General features: G+C 47.4%; 1 protein-coding gene across 31 annotated transcripts in view; it reads right to left on the bottom strand.

Moving 5' to 3' along the window:
- LOC110255319 (polyprenol dehydrogenase) overlaps positions 1-22,010 on the bottom strand; it is a 339,610-nt gene that overhangs the window by 54,279 nt on the left and 263,321 nt on the right. For 10 of the 31 annotated variants that reach the window (XR_014834891.1, XR_014834899.1, XR_014834897.1 and 7 more), the window contains one exon: positions 13,045-17,849. The exons of 12 other annotated variants lie outside the window; for them this stretch is intronic. The gene's annotated coding sequence lies outside the window, so the exon portion shown is untranslated. Of the gene's footprint in view, positions 1-13,044; positions 17,850-22,010 lie in introns of those variants that run through there. 9 more of the 31 variants (XR_014834900.1, XR_014834884.1, XR_014834903.1 and 6 more) reach the window with 8 other exon arrangements.

The following is a 22,010-nucleotide window of genomic DNA, read 5'->3' on the forward strand; positions in this document are numbered from 1 at the left end:
ACAAAATTCACAACTAAAGGCTGAGCAATCTTCGCCCAAATGGACCGGAAACCTTAAAAAAGATATCCAACTCCAGAAGAAAAAGAGGAGGCCACATCAAGAGGTAGGAGGGGCGATTTCGTGATATAAACAACCCCATACCTCCCGGGTGGGAAGCCTCACAGACTGGAAACTAACTGGTTCACAGAGACTCACCTACAGGAGTGAGAGTTCTGAGCCACACATCAAACTCTCACGTGTGGGGACCTGGCCCTGGGAGAAAGAGCCCCTGGAGCATCTGGCATTGAAGGCCAGTGGGGCTTGTGCACAGGAACTTCATGGGACTGGGGGAAACGGAGACCCCGTTTTTAAAAGGCACGCATGGACTTTCACATTCACTGAGTCCCAGGGCAGAGTGAGGTCTCCATAAGAATCTAGGTCAAACCTGACTGCAGTTCTTGGAGGACATCCTGGGAAAAGAGGGGGGAACGTGGCTTGTTGTGAGGGAAGGACATTAAAAGCAAAGCCCTCGGGAATATTCAGCAGCTGCCTTTCTCTGGAGGGGGCCATTTAGGGAAAATCTGGCCCCACCCATCAGTCAGTGCTGAGAAGCCCCATGTCAAACAACAACCCAGGTGGGAACACAGCCCCGCCCCTCAGTAAACAGGCTGCCTACAGACCCCTCTCTGGCACACAGCTGCCTCTAACCCCATCCAGAGACTAAGTCCCACCCACCAGAGGGATTAGAATTGGCTTCACCTACCAGGGGGCAGGCATCAGCCCCTCCCATCAGGAAGCCTACAGCAAGCCCCCATACCAACTTCAGGCACATGGGGGGCAGACATCAGAAGTCAGAGAGGCTACAACTCTATTATCCATAAAAAGGTCACCACACCAAAAAACCTATAAAAATTAAAAGACAGAGAACTATATAACTCAGATGAGGGAGAAAGGAAAAAGCCAGGAAAATCACCTAAGTGATGAGGAGATTCTCACCTCTAGGAAAAAGACTTTAAATTATTGATGCTGAAGATGATGCAAGACATTAGAAATGAACTGGAGGCAAAGACGGATAACTTAAAGGAAACACTGAGCAAAGAGATACAAGATATAAAACTTAAATAAGAAGGGATGCAATGAACATGAGGGTGCATGTGTCTCTTTTAAGTAGAGCTTTGTCCATCGACAGATGATTGGATTCGGAAGATGTGGTATATGTACACAATGGAATACTACTCAGCCATAAAAAAGGATGACATCATGCCATTTGCAGCAACATGGATGGAACTAGAGAATCTCATACTGAGTGAAATGAGCCAGAAAGAGAAAGACAAATACCATATGATATCACTTATAACTGGAATCTAATATCCAGCACAAATGAACATCTCCTCAGAAAAGAAAATCATGGACTTGGAGAAGAGACTTGTGGTTACCTGATGGGAGGGGGAGGGAGTGGGAGGGATTGGGAGCTTGGGCTTATCAGACACAACCTAGAATAGATTTACAAGGAGATCCTGCTGAATAGCATTGAGAACTATGTCTAGATACTCATGTCGCAACAGAAGAAAGGGTGGGGGAAAAAACTGTAACTGCAATATATACATCTAAGGATAACCTGACCCCTTGCTGTACAGTGGGAAAATAAAAAAAAAAAAGAAGGGATGCAAAATACAATAACTGAAATTAAAAACTCACTAGAGGTAGCTAACAGCAGAATACAGGAGGCAGAAGAATGAATAAGCGAGGTGGAGGACAGATTAGTAGAAATTACAGGTGCAGAACACAAAAGAAAAAAAAGCTTGAAAACAAATGAAGAGAGTCTCAGAGAACTCTGGGACAATGTTCAATGCACCAACATCCGCATTACAGGGGTGCCAGAAGGAGAAGAAAGAGAGAAAGGGACAGAAAAAATATTCCAAGAGATAATAGCCAAAAACTTCCCTGACACAGGAAAGAACCACTCACTCAAATCCAGGAAGCACAATGAGTAGCATACAAAATAATCCCAAGGAGGAATACCCCAAGACACATATTAATCAAACTGACCAAAATTAAAGACAAAGAGAAAATCTTGAAAGCAGCTAGGGAAAAGAAACAAATAACATACCAGGGAACCCCAATATGGTTATCAGCAGATTTTTCAGCAGAAACTCTGCAGGCCAGAAGGGAGTGGCATGATATACTCAACATGATGAAAGGAAAAAACCTCCAACCAAGATTACTTTACCCAGCAAGGCTCTCATTCAGATTTGAAGGAGAAATCAAAACCTTCACAGATAAGCAAAAGCTGAGAGAATTCAGGAACACTAAACCAGCCTTACAACAAATACTTAAGGAACTTCTCTAGGCAAAAAAGAACAAGAGAAGAAGGAAGGAAGAAACAGCAACAAAAACAAATCTGAAGCAATTAATAAAATGGCAATAAAAACATACATATCAATAATTACCTTCAATGTGAATGGACTAAACGCCCCAGCCAAAAGACATAGACTGGCTGAATGGATACAAAAACAAGACCCATACATATGCTGTCTTCGAGAGACCCACTTCACTTCTAGGGACACATACAAATGGAAAGTGAGAGGATGGAAGAAAATATTCCATGCAAACAGGGATCAAAAGAAAGCTGGAGTAGCAATACTCACATCAGACCAAATAGACTTTAAAATGAAGAATAGTTTAAGGGCCAAGGAAGGTCATTACATAATGATCAAAGTATCAATCAGAGAAGATATAACAATTTCAAATATTTACGCACCCAACATGGGTTCAGCACAACATATAAGACAACTGCTAACAACTTTAAAGGACAAATTGACAATAACACAATCATAGTCGGGGACTTTAACACCCCACTGACAGCAATGGACAGATCATCCAGACAGAAAATCAATAAGGAAACACAGGCCCTGAATGATGCATTAAACCAGGTGGACTTAGATATTTATAGGACATTCCATCCAAAAGCAACAGCATACACAGTTTTCTCAAGTGCACATGGAACATTCTCTAAGATGGATCACATCCTGGGCTACAAATCCAACCTCAGTAACTTTAAGAAAATTGAAATCATATCAAGCATCTTTTCCAACCACAACGCTATACGCTATATGACTGGAAATCAACAAGAAAAAATCTGCAAAAAACACAAACATGTGGAGACTAAACAACATGCTACTCAACAACCAATGGATCACTGAAGAAATCAAAGAGGAAATTAAAAAATACCTAGAAGCAAATGACAACAAAGATACAACACTCCATAATCTATGGGATGCAGCAAAAGCTGTTCTAAGGGGAAAGTTTATAGCAATACAAGCCCACCTCAGGAAACAAGAAAAAGCTCAAATAAACAAGCTAACTTTACAGCTAAAGCAGCTTGAGAGAGAAGAACAGACAAGCCCTAAAGTTAGTAGAAGGAAAGAAATCATAAAGATGGGAGCAGAAATCAATGAAATAGAAGCAAAGAAAATCACAGAAAAGATCAATAAAACAAAAAGCTGGTTCTATGAAAAAAATCAACAAAATTGATAAACCCCTAGCCAGACTTATCAAGAAAAAAAGAGAGAGGACTCAAATCAATAAAATTAGAAATGAAAAAGGATAAGTAACAACAGACATCCCAGAAATGCAAAGGATCATAAGAGACTACTATATGCAACTATACGCGAATAAAACAGAAAACCTAGAATAAATGGACAAATTCTTTGAATAGTACTATCTTCCAAGACTAAATCAAGATGAAATAGAAAAGATGAACGGGCCAATCACAAGAACTGAAATTGAAACTGTGAGTAACAAACTTCCAACAAAAGTCCGGGACCAGATGGCTTCACAGGCGAATTCTATCAAACATTTAGAGAAGAGCTAACACCTCTCCTGAAACTATTTCAAAAAAACTGCAGAGGAAGGGATACTCCCAAATTTGTTTGTTATCAGGCCACTGTCACCCTGATACCAAAACCAGACAAAGATTCCACAAAAAAAGAAAACTTCAGGCCAATTTCACTGATGAACATTGATGCAAAAATCCTCAACAAAATACTAGCAAACCACATCCAACAATACCTGAAAAGGATTGTACATCATAATCAAGAGGGATTTATCCCAGGGATGCAAGGGTTCTTCAACATCTGCAAATCAGTCAGTGGGATACACCACATTAACAAACTGAAGAATAAAAATCATATGGTCCTCTCAATAGACATGGAAAAAGGCTTTGACAAAATCCAACACCCATTTCTGATAAAAACCCTTCAGGAAGTGGGCATAGAGGGAATCTACCTCAACATGATAAAGGCCATATATGACAAACCCACAGTGAACATCATTCTCAATGGTGAAAAGTTGAATGAATGAATTCCCATTGAGATCAGGAACAAGACAAAGATGTCAGCTCTCGCCACTACTCTTCAACATAGTTTGGGAAGTCCTAGCCATGGCAATCAGAGAAGAAAAAGAGATAAAAGGAATCCAAATTGGAAAGGGAGAAGCAAAACTATCACTATTTGCAGATGATATGATACTACACCTAGAGAACCCTAAGGACTCTACCAGAAAATTCTTAGAGCTTATCCACAAATTTGGTAAAGTCGCAGGATACAAAATTAATACAGAGACATCGAAGGCATTTCTATATACTAACAATGAAAGAGCAGAAAAAGAAATTAGGGAAGCAATCCCGTTTACCATCACATCCAAAAAATAAAATACCTAGGAGTAAACCTACCTAAAGAGACAAAAGACCTGTGCTCTGAAAACTATAAGACATGGATGGAAGAAATCAAACACAAATAGATGGAAAGACATACCATGCTCTTGGATTGGAAGAGTTAATATTATCCAAATGACTATACTATCCAAGGCAATCTACAGATTCAATGCAATCCCTATCAAATTACCAAGGACACTTTCCACAGAACTTGAACAAAATATTTTAAAGTTTGGAAGCACAACAGACCCAGAATAGCCAAAGACTTCCTGAAAAAGAAAAATGGAGCTGGAGGAATCAGGCTCCTGGACTTCAGACTCTACTACAAAGCAACAATCATCAAAACCGCATGGTACTGGCACAAAGACAGAAATATAGATCAGTGGAACAGGATAGAAAGCCCAGAACTAAACCCTCGCACCTGCAGCCAACTCATCTATGACAAAGGAGACAAGAATATACAGTAGAGAAAGGACAGCTTGTTCAATAAGAGGTGCTGGGAAAACTGGACAGCCACATGCAAAAGAAAGAAATTAGAACACTCCTTACACCATACACAAAAATAAACTCTAAATGGATTAAAGACCTAGATATAAAACCAGACACTATAAAACTCCTAGAGGAAAACATAGGCCAAACACTCTCTGACATAAATGACAGCAACATCTTCTCAGATCCACCTCTCAGAGTATTGACAACAAAAACAAAAATAAGCAAATGGGACCTGCGGGGAGCCAAGGAGATACAGGAGGCCAAGGAAGGGAACTAGCCTGATGGCTCAGTTCCGAAGGCAGGGTTCCTAACCAAGGAAAAAAAGCCTACCCGCCGGCACAGTTCCGAGGGCAAGTTCTAAAAATAATGAGGCTCACCTGCTAACCCAACAACAACACAACAATAGCAAAATGAAGGCTTTACAAAATATTGCAAGAATAAAAATTGCTTCTTGAAAAATTCAGTCTTTCCTGTTATTTACTTATAACTCAGGCTTTTCTGTTATTTGTTTGTTATTCTTTGTTACTTTTCTATATTGTTTTGTGATTCAATAAAATTGGAACAACAAAAATTGGAACAGTAATAAAATAATAAGAGCTTCTCCTTGGTGAAATTCCCCCTAGTCAGATCTAATGTGAGCAAAACAAAGTGTTCATTGGTTTGTTACAAGTAAAAATAGGTTTTAGAGTTAGGTAATTGTGGAGTGTACAATAGGTTAGAATAGGTTAGACATATATCATTCTTGATGGAAAAATATAATCTTGCTTTTAATAAGTTTTGTAGGGAGCTTTTAAGTTTTATGAAATTAAGTTGCTCTGATATAAAAAAATATTTTCTCATAGTGTCCCTTGACCATAATGCTTTGAAGTTAGTGCCTCAAGCTTTAATCTAAAAATGAGTTTTTGTAAATGTTAAATTCTTGTGCTTGTGACCTTTCTAGTTGTTAAAGTTTAGCTTAAAACAATAACGGGCGGCGCTTGCTAAAAGTAACCACAAGACGTTTTTATACCGAATTGCCTTATTTTCATATAATGATTTTTCCACATAATGTTTTGTAGCCATTATAATTTTGCATGATGCATTGTATCTGTTTTGATTAAAATTTTTAGAACACATTGTATATCTACTGTACCATGTAGTCTAAAATTTAATCTTTGAGAATATGATCTAAGCACTGTGATGTAAGTTACAATTAAGCTGTCTGTATAAACTGCTAACTATGCTAATAAAATTTGAGCAGTCCAGCGCCCTGAAAGAAGGGACAAAGAGGCTGTCTCCGTGTGCTTCGCCGACACTGTCCATCCCCGGAGGGAATATCCTGGCTGCTGAAGCTGGACTCTGGCAGGGACCTAATCAAACTTCAAAGTTTCTGCACAGCAAAGGAAACCCTAAACAACACAAAAAGACAACCCACAGAATGGGAGAAAATTTTTGCAAGTGAATCGACTGACAAGGGATTCATCTCCAAAATTTATAAACAAATTCTGCAGTTCCTTACCAAAAAAAAAAAAAAACAAGCCTATCAAAAAAGGGGCAGAAGATCTAAACAGACAGTTCTCCAAAGAAGACATATGGATGGCCAAGAAACACATGAAAAGATGCTCAACATCACTCATTATTAGAGAGATGCAAATCAAAACCACTATGAGGTACCACCTTACACTGGCCAGAATGGCCATCATCCAAAAGTCTACAAACAATAAGTGCTGGAGAGGGTGTGGAGAAAAAGGAACCCTAGTACACTGTTGGTGGGATTGTCAATTGGTGCAACCACTGTGGAAAGCAGCATGGAGATGCCTCAGAAAACTAAACATAGAACTACCATTTGATCCAGCAATCCCACTCCTGGGCATCTCTCCAGAGAAAACCATGACTCTCAAAGACACATGTACGCCGATGTTCATTGCAGCACTATTTGCAACAGCCAAGACATGGAAACAACCTAAATGTCCATCGACAGAGGAGTGGATCCAGAAGATGTGGTACATATACACAATGGAATATTACTCAGCCATCAAAAAGAACGAAATACCAGCATTTTTAGCAACATGGATGGACCTAGAAACTACCATGCTAAGTGAAGTCAGCCAGACAATGAGACACCAACACCCAATGCTTTCACTGACATGTGGAATCTGAAAAAAGGACAGAATGCACATCTTTGCAAAACAGATGCTGACTCACAGATATTGAAAAACTTATGGTCTCCAGAGGAGACAGTTTGGGGGGTGGGGGATGTGCTTGGGCTGTGGGATGGAAATCCTGTGAAATTGGATTATGATCATTATCCAACTACAGATGTGATACATTCATTTGAGTAATAAAAAACAAAAAGAAAAAAAAGATAAACCCGCGGGCTGGGGGAAGAAAAAAGGAAGCAGCCTTGGGAGCCTCAGATGAGTCTCTGAAACACAATCCGATTTGCAAAGCTGTTGGGGGGGAGGGGGGCAATCGGAGCAGCCAGGAGGCTGGTCGCAAGCATATTCTGCAGGGAACACAGAATCTGAGTTTACCAGACAGGTGCACAGACGAGAGGGGTCCTCCAGGGAATTCAGGAAATCCCACCAGCTCTCTGAAAACTTCCTAGTGCCGCCCTCATCCTACAGGGAACTAGAAATCCCCTCATAGGACAGCTGGCCTCTTTCACTAAGAAGTACCAGTGAGTTCACTTATTGGCATAACTAAGACAAACTGTCTGATATGGATCAACCGGCAATTCAGAACTGTTACAAAGTACCACCTCCCAAGACACCCTGGATAGACATAGCAGCTTTTTCATTCTCTATAGTTTGCAAATATGTTCTCCCATTGGGCAGGAAAGGAGAAAGTGTCTCTTTGCTCCATTGTCTCATTTGCTGTGCAGAAGTTTCGTTTTGTTTTATTTCAGTGCCATCGCTTTTGCTTTTTGTTTTTTGTTTGTTTGTTTGTTTGTTTGTTTGCTTTTGCTGTCAGAGCCACTGAATCTTTGCTGACTCCTATGTCACCACCTCTTCCCCAGGTGTTTTAGGGTTTCAGATGTGAGGTTGAGGCCCTGACTGCATTTTGAGGTAATGGTTGAGCATGGTGTGAGCTAAGGATCCAGTTTATTCTCTGCCCTGTGGAGATGGCGTCTTCCTAACCCCAATGACTGAGGAGCCTCCCCTGCCCCACTGTGCCTCCTGAACGGCCTCGTGGAAGATCAGCTGATGGAAGAGCGGGGGATCTGAGACTGGATCATTGGGAGATCATTTTCCCATGGCCCGAACCCATCTCGGCAACGGGATGCCAGCAATCTCTGCACGGCCCTTGAAGCTGTATCCACAGTTGAATCTGCTTAAGTCGCACCCACAGACGCACCCCAATTTCTCTACCCTCGTCTTTCCCGTCTGGTCTGGGACTCCCGGGCTACCAGCTGAAAGTGCCTTTTCTCCAGCCCTTCAACAAACACAGCCGCCCGTTCACCAACTCCTGATTCTCTTTCTTGAACCCCGTCTGTCCCCACCCAGCCCAGGTCCAGGCTTTCCCAAAGCCTAGGGCGGGTCTCCCTGCTCTGCACCTGCCCGGAAAAATCAATTCTCTGAAGCTCCAACAGAGCAGTGGACTTTCCAGAATATTCACCACCCCATACCAAGAGCAGCCTGCCCCACACCTGGCCACCCCCACCCCCCTCAAAAAAACCTCCCTTTTTTTGGTTTCTGTTTGTTTGTTTGGGGGTTTTTTCTTTGTCTTTTGTCTTTTTAGGGCCACATCCGCGACATAAGGAGGTTCCCAGGCTAGGGGTCTAATCGGAGCTATAGCTTCCAGCCTACACCAGAGCCACAGCAATGCCAGATCCGAGCCGCATCTGCGACCCACACCACAGCTCACCACAACGACGGATCCTTAACCCACTGAGCGAGGCCAGGGATGGAACCCACAACCTCATGGTTCCTGGTCGGATTCATTTGCCCTGCACCACAACAGGAACTTCAAAAACATCCCGTTTTTGAAAGAAAGCAACAACAACAAGAGTTCCCGATCTGTAAACGCATCAGACTCTGAACCATGAGGTTTCGGGTTCAATCCCTGGCCTCAATCAGTGGCTAAGGATCCAGTGTTGCCGTGATCTGTGGTGTAGGCTGCAGACAAGACTCAGATGGTGCATTGCACCGACTGTGGCGTAAACTAGTACCTGCAGCTCCGATTTGACCTGGGAACTTCCATGTGTCCAGGGTGCAGCCCTAAAAAGCGAAAAAAAAAAAAAAAAAAAAACAAGCAAAAAAACAACCACAACAATAAAACGTCCAGAGAATTCTCTGGTTAATTCGACTCTTAAAAGCATTTTCCCGATAATTACCTTTCTCGCATAAATGGATTCCTAAGGACCAACTTTTAGGGTGTGCCGCAGGCCTGGTGGTTTTCCTTCAGGCCCTTGGGACCTGCGATGGGGTGTCAGGAAGGAGAGAGGGAGGGAGACAGAGGGGGAAGCAACGGGGGAAAGAACGGGGAAGCCCGGGGGGAGACCTAGAGAAAGAGAAAGGAGATGGGGACAGAGAGAGAACCAGAGGAGAAAGGCAGGGGAAGGTGGGGGTGGGGCGGCGGCGAGAGAGGGAGAAAGGGCCCAAGGAGGAGCAGGAGAGAGACAGGGAGAGACCCCAGGCCAGAAGGTCGGACCCGGAACCCCAAAGAACGCCTCCCCTCACGTCGCTGCTCCCTCCGGGGCAAGGAAACAGGCGGGCAGAGCTGGCCATGCAGGGGAGCCGGCGAAGCCAGCAACAGGCAGGAACCCCACCTGCAACATCCTGGGAACAAACCCAGGGGCTCCGCACTTCCTGAAGCCCAGCGGGTTCCTTCCGCAGCCCCCAACCCCCGCCCCCAATCTGCTCGACCTGTGACGCCCGCCGGCTTTTGCGGGATGAGAAAGCCAGGCAGGGACCTGCGCTTCTGGCAGGGCACCATCTCCCTCGTGACAGCCTCGGCCTCGGGTCCTTCGCAGGATGCTCCCAAGGTCTCTGCACTGGAGCGACCTGCTCCCTGGCAGGGGCTAGGCCCGACTCACCTGCAAGGATCCGGAGTCTGCTCCGCACCCCGGGAGACCGCCTGGGAGCCCCCCACCCCAGTGTGTACTCCGCACTTGGCACTCGAGCTCTGGGCTGGGGAGCCAGCCGGGAAGACAGCGCGCATATGCGCTGCTGAGGCTCCTGGGGAATGACCAGCACCTGGGGAGCCGCGCTGGGAGGGGCGGGCCCTGCAGCCCCCACATGGCTCCGCCTCAGCTCTGTGCCATGCTGGCCTGCTCTGTCCACTCAAGTCAGCTGGGCTCTGGGGGCCTGAAGGCACAGGACCCTCCAGAGCGGTATGTGGATGCCACAGAAAACCCAGGAACTTCCCTGTGGGCTGCGGAGGGCACCTGGCGGGGAAGCCTCTCCCCAGGGCTGTGCTTTGGTTTTCTCTTCCTTTGTTCCTGCATGTGTGTGATGAAGACACAGCAAAGGCAGCAGGGGTGGGGTGTCCTGGAGGTGAGGCTCCAGCTGATTCTTGGGAAGGACCAGGTGAGCTCGGTCACCAGATGATGGCCAGGTGAGCTGAGTCCCTTAGAGAGGACCAGGCATGGGGGAGGATCTGACAAGGACCAGGTGAGCTGAGTCCCTTGGCCAGGACCGGGTATGGGGGAGGACCTGACAATGACCAGGTGAGCTGAGTCCCTTAGTGAGGACCGGTTATGGGGGAGGACCTGACAAGGACCAGGTGAGCTGGTGACATGCTCAATCCCCTTGGCTCCTGGATCCCAGGCTTCGCTTGCTGGACAAGAGCATCCTGTTGTCTGCAGAGGCAGGCATGAAGACAACCCCGGGAGACCCTTCAGCCAGCCCTTGCCCAAGGCCCGTGGCCCCATCAGCTGGGGCCTCTCGGGGCTTTCATTTCCTGATCTTGCTGTGGAGATGCCACATCCTTCCTGGGAACCTAGACGAAGGCATAAGCATCCCTCTATCCCCCTCCCTTCCTCTCCCGCTCTCACTCTTTCTTCCTCCTCTTCTCCTCTTTCTTCCTCTCTCCTCTCTCAAGCACCCCCTCCACACCTGAAACACACACACAGGGAGGCACAAAGATGACCATGGGGGTGCTTATTCCTCTGGGACGTTCTCACTCACACACCCCTCTCATCTAGAGACTCTGCATACAGGAGGGGCTCAATGAATACTTAGGGCATGAAGGAACTTCCAAACACTGTGGCCCAGCCAAAAACAACAAAAGAAAGCATCAACACTGGCTCGTGAGAGCCAAGCCATGCACACAACCTCTATGGCCAAGGACAGAGGCATGGGTGATGAAGATGTGGTGCACATACACAGTGGAATACCACTCGGCCATCCAAAGAAGGACATCATGCCATGAGCAGCAACAGGGATGCCACCAGAGATTCTCATACTGACGGAAGTCAGTCCGGCAGAGAAAGACACACACCACAGGAGATCCCTTATACCTGGAATCCCATCACTGCCACAAGTAAACCTTCCCATAGAAAAGAAACACATGGCCTTGGAGAACAGGCTTGTGGTTGTCAAGGCGGAATGGGAGGGGGAGAGAGGGGGCTGGGTGGGGAGGTTGGGGTGAGTAGATGCAAACTAGGACATTGAGAATGGATGAGCAATGAGGTCCTGCTGTCCAGCACAGGGAACTCTATCTAGTCATTTGGAATAGAACGTAATGGAAGATAATAAGAGAAAAAAATATATATAAATACACATTTGATGGACTGTGTCACTTTCCTGAATAGCAGAAATTGGCACAACATTGTATATCAGTTATAACAAAAAAATAGAAAAGTAGTGCAGACCTCTTGAGGCATATGCCCATTTTTATTTTTTATATAAAAAATCAACTACATTCCAACATTTTAAAAAATTACTCAATGAATTTTTCTGTATTTACTGTTGTACCTTGACCACCATGACCTGACTTTATAGCATTTCCATCCTAGACCTCCAGCCCTTCCCCCCACCCTCCTATCTGTGTCTGTGGGAAATCATCAGTCTTTCAAAATCTATAGGTCTGTATCTGGCCTGCAGTGAAGTTCACGGTGTCCTTTTTTTAGATGCCACATGCAAGTGATAGCACATGATATGGGTGTCTCACTGTCTGACTAGCTTCACGCAGCCTGATTGTGTCCAGGTCCACCCATGTGGCTGCAAATGCCTTTCCTTCTTTCCTTTTCATGGCTGAGTCACACTCCTTTGCGTCTATGGACCACATCTTTATCCACGCCTCTGTCGATGGACATTGAGGTGGGTTCCTTGTCTTGGCTCTTGTTCAGAGCGCTGCAACGCACAATGGAGTACACGGATCTTTTCGGGCCATGGTTTTCTCTGGAGAGATGACCGGGGTGGGATTTCTGGATCAAATGCTTATTCTAGTTTGAGTCTTCTGAGGACTCTCCCTCCTGTGTTCCACAGTGCTGTACAAACTGACATTCCCACCACTGGTATCACAGGGTTCCCTTTGCTCCACACCCTCCCCGCATTTCCTGTTTGCAGACGTCTGTCTGCATGATGGACACGCTGGCTGCGGTACGGGGGCAGCTCACAGAGCTTTTGCTTTGCGTTTCCCTAATAGTGATTTGATCACCTTTTCATGTGTTAGTGGGCCATCTGTACATCCTCTTTGGAGAACTGTCTGTTGACAGATCTACTCATTTTCTGTTGGGGTTGCTAAGGGTTTTTTGTTTTTTTGTTTGTTTGTTTTGGTATTGAGCTACAGGTGGTGTTTATAAATTCCGGACATGAATCCCTTGTCAGTCGCTTCACTGGCAAGTGTGTTCACCCATTCTGTGGGTTGCCTTTTTGTCTTGGTTAGGGCTTCCTTTGCTGGGCAGAAACATTTATGCTTCATTAGGTCCCATATTTTATTTTTGTTTGTATTGTCATTCCTCTAGGAGGTGGATCTGGGCAGACATTGCTGTGGTTCATGTCAGAGAGGGTGTGGCCTATGTTTTCCTCTAAGAGTCTTAGTGCGTCTGGTCTTACATTGAGGTCCTTAGTGCATTTTGAGTTTAGTTTTGTGTATGGGGTTAGGAAGGGTTCTAATTGCATTCTGTGACAGTGGCCGTCCAGTCTTCCCAGCACCACGTGGGGAAGGGACTGTCTTTTCTCCATTGTATACTCTTGCCTCCTTTGTCATAACTGAGTGGACTGCAGGTGCATGGGCTTCCCTCTGGGCTTCTGTCTTGTTCCCCTGATCTCCATTTCTGAGTTTGTGCCAGTACCAAATGGTTTTGATGACTGTAGCTTGTATGTACAGTCTGAAGTCAGGAAGACTGATTCCTTCAGCTCCCTTTTCTTTCTCAGGATGGCTTTGGCTCTGCTGGGTCTGTTGTGCTTCCAAAGAAACTTGCAGAGAGTTTGTTCTAGTCCTGTGAATAATGTCCTTCGTACTTGACAGGGATTGCACTGAATCTGTAGACAGCCGTGGGGAGTGGAGTCATTTGGATAATCTGGAGTCTTCCAGTCCAAGAGCAAGGTCTTTCCATCTTATTGTGTCATCTCTGATTTTTTACAACAGCATCTGATTGTAATCAGAATACAGGTCTTTGGTCTCTTTAGGTAGGTTGATTCCTAAGTATTTATTCTTTTTGATGCGATGGTAAAGGGGATTGTTTCCCTAATTTCTCTCGTGGATCTTTCATTGTGAGTCTCTAGAAATGTAGTTGATCTCTGTATATTCATTTTGTATCCTGCGACTTTGCCAAATTCATGGTCGAGCTCTAACAGGTTTCTGGGAGCGTCTTGAGGATTCTCTGGGGATAGTATCATGTCATCTTCAAATAGGGACATCCTACTCTTTCCTTTCCCACTGGGATTCCTTGCATTTCCTCTTCTTCTCTGACTGCCCTGGCTAGGACTTCCAAAACTAGGTTGAATGGGAGAGACGAGAGCAGACATCCTGGTCTTGTGCCTTCTCTCCATGGGAAGACTTTCCTTTTTCCACGACTGAGAAGGATGGCAGCTCTGGGTGTGTCATATATGGCCTTTCGAATGTTGAGGTCGGTTCCCTCTAGGCTCACGTTCTGAAGGGTTGTTATCAGAAAGAGGTGTTGGATTTTGTCAAAGGCTTTTTCTGCACCTGTTGAGAGAGGATGCAGCTTCTGCACGCCAAAGGCACAGCCACAAACCCCACAACTCTCTTCCCAGCATGGCTCACACCTCCGGAATCTGCTCCGACCCGGTAGGTCCACCATGACCTTCTCTGGTCTCGGCTCTTACATTCACGATCCATACTGCTAGGAAGCCCAAAGACACAGAGGATCCCAGGGCCACAGAGTTCCTGGGCTGGCTCAGTGGGGTAAGAACCTGACATAGGGGCCATGAGGAAGTGGGTTCCGTCATTGGCCTGACTCAATGGGTTAAACACCCTGCATTGCTCTGAGCTGGGGTGTAGGTTGCAGGTGAGGCTCGGATGTGGTGCGTCTCTGTTTCTAGTGTAGATTGGCATCTGCACCTCTGATTTGACCCCTGGACTGGCAACTTCCATGGGTAGCAGATACAGCCATTAAATGGGTATATTTAAATGGGGGGGGGGGGAAGACTACCAAGCTATCTCCTAGGAGGAGGTAAGGGCTATTTTTATATGTCTTGGTGTTTAAGGTCAGGGGATCTGAGCGTGTGGCACAGAGGCAGGGCTCCACAAAGATCCCTCCATAGGCCCCCACATGTCCCAGCATGCCTTGCAGGCCACCCAGGCAGTCCCGCTGCAGGGGCACGAGTGCAAAGGGGAAGGGGGTGCGGCTCCCATGGTGTTACAGGGAGAACCAAGAAGTGTCAACCCAGTGACAAGAGTTTCCCTGACGTTCAGCCGGCTCTCGGCCGCCACTTAGGTGGATCCGGCTTTGCCCAGATGAGCTCCTCCTGGCTGAACTGCTTTCTGCCCCTCATGGCTTCTTTCTTCGTGGAGGTCTCTTGCACGTGCTGTCTTCTCTTCCTCTCCAACACTCCCCCAAACCCTTCCTTTGGGAGCTGTCCTCAGAGCACAGAGAAGGTCAAGGGGCCATCATTCCACAGACCACCAGGCACTGGAGCGACCACCACCTGGCACTTCCCATTCCGACCCCCCTGCCACATCCAACCCTGCAGAAAGTGCCTTTTTGACAGCCCTGCAGAGGGAGGAGTGGAAGGATGTGTCCCCTGACGGGCCAAAGAAGATGCATGGCTGGTGGTGCCCTTTCCAAAGGGGGCAAGGTGACTGGGCCTGAAACCCTGAGGGAGGGACTTACCTCGGGATTCCCCCCAGGGGGTGGCATGTGCAGAAAACAGCAGTCGGCGAAAAGAAAACCTGGAGTTCCCGGTGTGGCTCACTGGGTTCGGAACCCGAGGCGTCTCCAGGGGAGGCGTGTTCCCTCCCCGGCCTTGCTCCGGGGCTTCCGGAGGCAGCCTCACCGTCAGCCGCGGTGGAGGTTGCCCATGAGGCTCGGATCGGGCAGTGCTGTGCCCGTGGGGTCCACCAGGAGTGGCAGCTCCGATTCCCCACTCCTCTGGCCAGGCTCCAACTCCCAAGACAGGCTGGAGAGCCCCAGAAGTGTTGCCACTCTTGAGAAGGGGGCCAAGACGTGCTTCCCTTCTGCGGGAGTGGAGAACGCGGCCCTGGGCGCCATTGCCTCCTGGGCTGTGCAGAAGGGTTTTGCGTGCTGTGGTCGGGTGGGGTGCCATGGCTGGTGTGCTTCTCGGCTTTTGCTGGGAGAGCGCCCGCATCCCTGCTGAGCCCTGTGTCCAGAGCTCTTGCCCAGGTGTTTGCGGGTTGGAGATGCAGGCGGAAGTCCTGCCTGCCTTGGGAGGAAATTGTTTCGCATGTGGGGAGCTGCGGGTCCAGAGGAGTGTCTGCCATGTGCAGAGGCAGCTTTCCCAAGCCCCTTGGTGGAGGAGACACCCCTGCCCCACCAAATGCCCAAGGAGCCAGCTTGTAGGGGATGCTGGAGGTGTGGCTGTCCTTCAAGCCCTTAGGACCTGCGATGGGGTATCAGGAAGGAGAGAGGGAGGGAGACAGAGGGGTTAAGGATGGGGGAAGGCTGGGAGGAGACTGAGAGAAAGAGACAGAGATATGGGGACAAAGAACCAGAAGGAGAAAGCCAGGGAAGGGGCCAAGGAGGGAAGGACAGAGAGGGAGAAAGGGCCAGAGGAGGAGCAGAAGAGAGACAGGGAGAGACCCCACAGCAGAAGGTCAGACCCAGAACCCAAAATAATGCATCCCCTACAGGTCGCTGCTGCCTCCAGAGGTAGGACTCAGGCGGGCAGAGCTGGCAACTCAGGGGAGCTGGCAAATCCAGCCAACGACAGGAACCCAACCTGGAACATCCTGGGAACAAACCCACCCGCTGGGCGCTGAGCCATTCCTCATTTGTCTCCCAGAAACTCAGAGGGCTCCTTCCCCACCTCACCCCTTGCCCCAAATGTGCTCGACCTGCGATGCCGCCCCCTGGCTTTTGCGGGGTTAGCGAACCACGTAGGGACCTCTGCTTCAGCTGGGGCATCCTCTTCCTCGTGACAACGTCGGCCTCGGGGTCCTTCGCAGGATGTTCCCAAGGTCTTTCTGCCCTGGAGCGACCTGCTCCCAGGCAGAGGCTATGCTCGACTCACCTGCAAGGATCCTGACTCGGGTCCGCACCCCCGGGGACCGCCTGGGAGCCCCCTCGATGTACTGTGCATGCGAGCTCTGGGCTCCGGAGCCAGCGGGGAGGACGCTGCGCATGCGCTCCGCTGAGGCTGCTGCGGAATGAACAGCACCTGGGGAGCAGCTCCGGGAGGGGCGGGCCCTGCAGCCCCCACAGGGCTCTACCTCCGCTAGGATCCTTGCTGGCCTAGTGTGTCGACCAAAGTCAGCCGGGCTCTGGGAGCCTGAAGCCGCAGGACCCTCTGTGGGGGTATGTGGATGGCACAGAAAAACCAGGAACTTCCCTGTGCGCTGTGCAGCGCAACTGGGGGGAAGCCTCTCCCCAGGGCTGTGAGTTGGCTTTGTGTTGCTTTGCTCCTGGATGTGTGTGATGAGGACACGGCAAAGGCACCGGGTGTGGGGTGTCCTGGAGGTGAGGCTCCTTCTTGGGAAGGATCAGGTGAGCTGGGTCACGAGATGATGGCCAGGGAGGCTGAGCCCCTTGGAAGGACCAGCTACCTTGGGTGGCTTGACAATAACCAGGGGGGCTGAGTCCCCTGGCAAGGACCCGGTATGGGGGAGGATCTAATGATCAGTTGAGCTGTGACATGTCTCCTGGCTCCCAGGCTTCTCTTGGTGGACAAGTGCATATGGTTGACTGGGGAGAGGCTGAAATAAGAAAACTCTGGGAGATCCTTCAGCCAGCCCTTGGCCAGGGCCCTTGTCTCCATCAGCTGTGGCCTCTCGGGGCTTTCATTCCCTGATCTTGCTGTGGAGATTCCACATTCTTCGTCTAGAAGGCATGAGGGCCCCTCTCTCCCCCTCCCTTCCTCTCCCACTCTCACTCTTTCTTCCTCCTCTTCCTCTCCTCTCTCTTCCTCTCTTCTCTCAATCACCCCCCTGCACACTTCAAACAGACACACACCCAGGGAGGCACAAAGATGATTGTGGGGGTGCTGATTCCTCTCTATCGTCCTGACTCACACACTCCTCTTATCCAGATAGTCTGCAGACAGTAGGTGCTCCATAAATATTTACGTCATGAAGGTACGTCCACACACTTTGGAACCTACCAAAAACAAACAAAAAAAAATTCAATACTAACTCATGACAGCCAAGATATGGACACAAAAATATCCACAGTCCAAGGAACGCATTGAGGAGATCTGGTCCCTATACTCAGCCATCAAAAGAATGAAATCATGCCATTTGTAGCAACACGGATTCCACTAGAGATTCTCATACTAAGTGAAATAAGCTAAAAAGAGAAAGACACATATCATATGATAACACTTCTATGTGGAATCTGAAACATGGCAGCTATGAACCTGTCTGCAGTACAGAAGCAGACTCACAGACATAGAGAGCAAGCTTGTGGCTGCCAAGGGGGAGGCGGAGGGAGTCGGCTGGATGGGGAGTTTCGGGTTTGTAGATATGAACTATGACTGAGGATGGATAAGCAATGAGGTCCTGCTCTATAGCATAGGAAACTCTATGAAGTCTCCTGAGATAGACCAAGAGGGAGGACAGTGTAAGAAAGGGGTTACATGCATAATCCCCAGTGACTGGGGCACTGAGCTGTACAGCAGACATGGGCACAACAATGTAAATCAACTATAATACAAAATTTAAGAAATACTGGCTCATCAATGACAAGACACGTGTCCTCAAACAGAAGGTAGGTAAGACTGAAAATGGCAACAGGAAATCTTTGGATTGCCTGCTCAATTTTCCTGCAAATCCGAAGCTTCACTAGGAAACCAAGTCTGTTCATCATAACAAAGACTGAGTCTGGGATTCCATGACCCTCACAGAGGATGGGAATGGGGCTGCCCTGTGGCTGTCCTGGGCAGATGGACCTGACATCCAGAAAAGATTCAGGTGTTGGCTGGGGGATGGGGAAGCCTGCAGGGCTGAGTGAGTGGCAGCCAGACTGCAGACAGGAGATGGGAGGGGCTTGGAGGGTGCTGGGAATTGGACCCCAGGAGGCACAGGTGTGGGTTCCACCCCATAAGCAGCCTCACCCCTTGGCCTCCTTCCCTCACCTGTAAAGATGCCAGAGAGACGTGATGCAGGAGAGACATGATGCAGCCAGGAGCTTGGGGCCAGGCAGTGCTGTGTTCAGAGGGATTCGGAGGCAGCCTCTAGTCTCGGCAGACCCTCAGAGCACCCAGGCCTCGCCTTCCTCCCTTGTGAGTGCAAGTCTGGGCTCCCTTTGGTCCTGAACACCAAAGCTACACGTGCTGGAGGCAAGTCCCAGATCGGTTTTCCACACCACACGTTTGCAACTCTGGGACTTAACCACCCTTACATAAACCAAAACTCATCACCCACGCACGTCACCCTGGGGATCCCACAGATATGAAATGACACCTCTTCTGTGATATGTGAACCAGTGCCCAGCACTACAGCTGTGACAATGGCTGGGTCTTCAACTACCAGGGGACCAGGGATATCCTTTTGGGTGTGTATATGAGGCCATTAAAAATTACTTGCTTAGGAGTTCCTGTTGTGGCTCAGCAGGTTAAAAACCCAACTCCATAAAAATGTATCCATGAGAATAATAGGATATTATTATTATGTATCCATAAGAATTGGATACTATTATGTATCCATAAGAATAATAAGTATCCATAAAAATGCGGGTTCCATCCCTGGCACGCCTCATGCAGTGGTTTAAGGAACCAGCATTGCCATGAGCTGTGGTGTAGGCTGCAGGTGCAGCTCAGATCTGGCGTTGCTGTGGCTGTGGTGTGCACCTGCAGTGGAAGCTCCAATTCAACCCCTAGCCCGGGAACTTCCATATGCTGCAGGGTCACCCACAAAATGAGAAAACATTATTTGCTCAGAATTTTTATCCCATGTAAAAAGCATTTATGATATGTTATTAAATAAAGAACCAAGTTCAAATAGCTCTCAATGTCAGTAACAAAAAAACTAGAACAGGAACACTGACGGCAGGTGTCTCCGCTTCTAACGCTTTTCTGTACTGGCCACGCACTTTCCACCATGAGTTTTTATTTATTTACATACTTATCTTTACGGCCTCACCTGTGGCACGTGGGAGTTCCCAGGCTAGGGGCTGAATAGGAGCTGCAGCTGCCACCCTACACCACAGCTCACAGCAACACCGGATCCTTAACCCACTGAATGAGGCCAGGGATCAAACCCATATCCTCACGGATCCTAGGCGGGTTCATTACCACTGAGCCATGACGGGAACTCCTACCATGAGCCTTTTAAAATTTTGAATTTATTTCTATGGAAGAAATGCACACCACCCCTCCGAATTAAGTAATGCATTCGGGATCAAAACATATGGAGACCTCTAGCATGGAGCCTCACTTCTGAACTTGACCCTGCAATGAGCTTTTTTAATGAAAAGAAACATACACTTTCTTTGCATTACCTGCAAGAGATATTATCAAGACCCTTCTACAGTTTGTCAATTTCTAAATAGCCAGGAACATGAAATGACCCCTCATTCGTGAATTTACCAATGAGACAAGGGGCAGCTTCTGGATGGAGAGGACAGAGTGATGCCTGACTCCAACATCCAATGTTGCTAAAGGGGAGTTAGAGATTTTTTCCTCTTTTTAAAAATGTATTGAAGTAGAGTTTGTCTACAATGTTGTGTTAGTTTCAGGTGTACAGCAAAGTGACTCAGTGATCCATGTATACACATTCATTCTCTCTCAGATTCTTTTCCCACAGAGATGATCAAAGAATATTGGGCGGAGTTCTCTGTGCTAGACAGCAGGTCCCCAATGGCCAGCCATTCCACAGACTTCAGTGTGCACATGCCAGTCCATCACCTCCAGTTCATTCCCCCCTCCACCTGTCCCCTTTGATCACCATAAGACTGTTCTCTTTGTCTATGAGACAGTTTCTGTTTTGTAAGTAAGTGCCTTTGTGTCCTATGTTAGAGTCCACATAGAAGTGATTATCTATGATATTCGTTTTTCTCTGTCTGACTCACTTCACTTAGTATGAGCATCTCTAAGTCCATCCAAGTGGCTCCGGGAATTAGAGTTTAAATGGAACCAAGAGGGGAAACAGGGATGCAGAAGAGGTGGGTTTCGATGTCCTGGGGAGGAAGATGTAATTGCAGTATATGCCAGATCCTGGGGACTGGTTGCATCTTTTAATTCCTATTTGTCAGAATGTGGGCTCCATAGGGGGTCCCCAAATTCTGGACCGAGGGGAGTGCAGTGGTGACACTCACTGTCATTATGAACCAGCCTCCCCTCCAGGACTCTGGCAACTGTAGTTTATAATCTCTGTGATGCCGTGGGAGGAAGAAATGAACACGACCCTCCCGCCAGGACTGCGGGAGCCAGAGGACTGGCTCATGTCCCAGCATGGGGTCCTTTGTCCCCACTGCATATATACATATATATGTGTACATAATTCATTCTGTTAAAATATATATATACACACATATTCAATCTTTTATATATGTATATACTCACACATTCATTCTTTTTAAAAATATATATACATGTATTCATTCTTTTTACACATACACACAAATATAGTCATTCTTTTTTATGTTCCTTTCCATTATAGGTTGTTATACGATTCTCCAGCAACACGGGTGGAACTAGAGACTCTCATGCTAAGTGAAGTGAGTCAGAGAAAGGTAAACACCATATGATATCACTTATATCTGGAATCTAATACACAGCACAATTGAGCAGAAAAGAAACCCATGGACTTGGAGAACAGACTTGTGGTTGCCGGGGGATGGAGGAGGGAGTGGGATAGACTGGGAATCGGGTGTTCACAGATGCAAATTATGGCCTTTGGAATGGATAAGCAGTGAGATCCTGCCGCATAGCACAGGGAACTATATCTAGTCACTTATGATGGAGCATAATGAAGGATTATGTGAGAACAAGAATGTATATATGTGTGTGATGAGGTCACTTTATCGTGCAGTAGAAAATTGACAGAATACGCTAAATCAGCTATAATGGAAAAAATAAAAATCATTAAATAAAAAAAAAGATTCTCACTTTTCTCCTTGGTCCTTGGGGGTCCAGTCCTCCTGGGGTAGGGTCTCCTGTGAGCTCCCCGACTGAGCCTTTAAAATACCCACCCTGGTTTTCCAGTGTGCTCCAAGTGAAATCCAGAGACAGCCATCTCCTGACCCTGCTGAGTTCTGCCTTCAGCATCTTCCTAGACTTCCCAGTGGCTCAGTGCTTTAAGAGCAAGTCTTTGCATATGT

This window comes from Sus scrofa, chromosome X, assembly GCF_054392235.1.
Source record: "Sus scrofa isolate SSC_HxYL_T2T_F1_AM1 chromosome X, Sscrofa_HxYL_maternal_Yorkshire_Landrace_v2.0, whole genome shotgun sequence".
Taxonomy (NCBI): Eukaryota; Metazoa; Chordata; class Mammalia; order Artiodactyla; family Suidae; genus Sus; species Sus scrofa.